This window comes from Micropterus dolomieu, unplaced genomic scaffold, assembly GCF_021292245.1.
Source record: "Micropterus dolomieu isolate WLL.071019.BEF.003 ecotype Adirondacks unplaced genomic scaffold, ASM2129224v1 contig_5850, whole genome shotgun sequence".
NCBI classification, from domain to species: domain Eukaryota; kingdom Metazoa; phylum Chordata; class Actinopteri; order Centrarchiformes; family Centrarchidae; genus Micropterus; species Micropterus dolomieu.
The window spans coordinates 1-727 of record NW_025734839.1 but is presented as its reverse complement, the minus strand read 5'-3'; the positions used below and the strand labels follow the sequence as shown (position 1 = coordinate 727).

Sequence of the window (727 nt, the reverse complement as noted above, 5' to 3'; positions counted from 1 at the left end):
GAGGACCTCCGGCTGAAGGTGGCCTTGTCGCTGTACCCATACCCGGGAACGGGTGCCTATTCCTGTCTGTGGACTGCCAGCGTGAACGGTGTCCCAGTTCCTGGATGTTTACCCAGGAATCAGTGCCTGTGGATTCCAAGTGACTCTGGAGCACCTTGGACATTATGGGCAGAATACGTTTTTTGTCAATTAGCCGTAGAACATCTTTTGAAGGGACGTTTGGGGGTGCCTGAGTGGCTTACGGCCACACAGCTCTGGGAGCGTCCGATCTCGGAAGCTAAGCAAAGCAGGGCCTGGTTAGTACTTGGACGGGTGACCGCCTGGGAATACCCGGTGCTTTAAGCCTTTTTTGCTTCGCCTTCGAAAAACGGCAGAGGGCGCTTCGGTGAAAGGAGATCTTTTGAACGTCTCTTTAGGAAACAGCAGGGGGCGCTGCTGCTGCTGCTGCTGCTGCTTCTTTTTCTCCCTATCCTGTACACAGTGCTGTGTAAATGTTACATCGTGTTTTGAAGGCCCTTCTGGGGTGTGCAAAGGCAGCTTACAGCCATTCCGGCCTGGGACTGCCCGATCTCGCCTGATCTCGGAAGCCAGGCTTGGCAGGGCCTGCTTAGGACTTGGACGGGAGAGCGTCTGATCCTGGCTAGGGACTTCCAGGCGGACTGGATCCTTTTCCTGAATGTCCACCCAGGAATGAGCGTCTGTTTGTGAGTGAGGACCTCCGGCTGAA

At 55.3% G+C, this 727-nt stretch overlaps 1 pseudogene; it reads left to right on the top strand.

The window, feature by feature from the left end:
- The first annotated feature begins 236 nt into the window (after positions 1-236).
- Positions 237-345, top strand: LOC123964872 (annotated as a pseudogene).
- Positions 346-727: the final 382 nt, after the last annotated feature.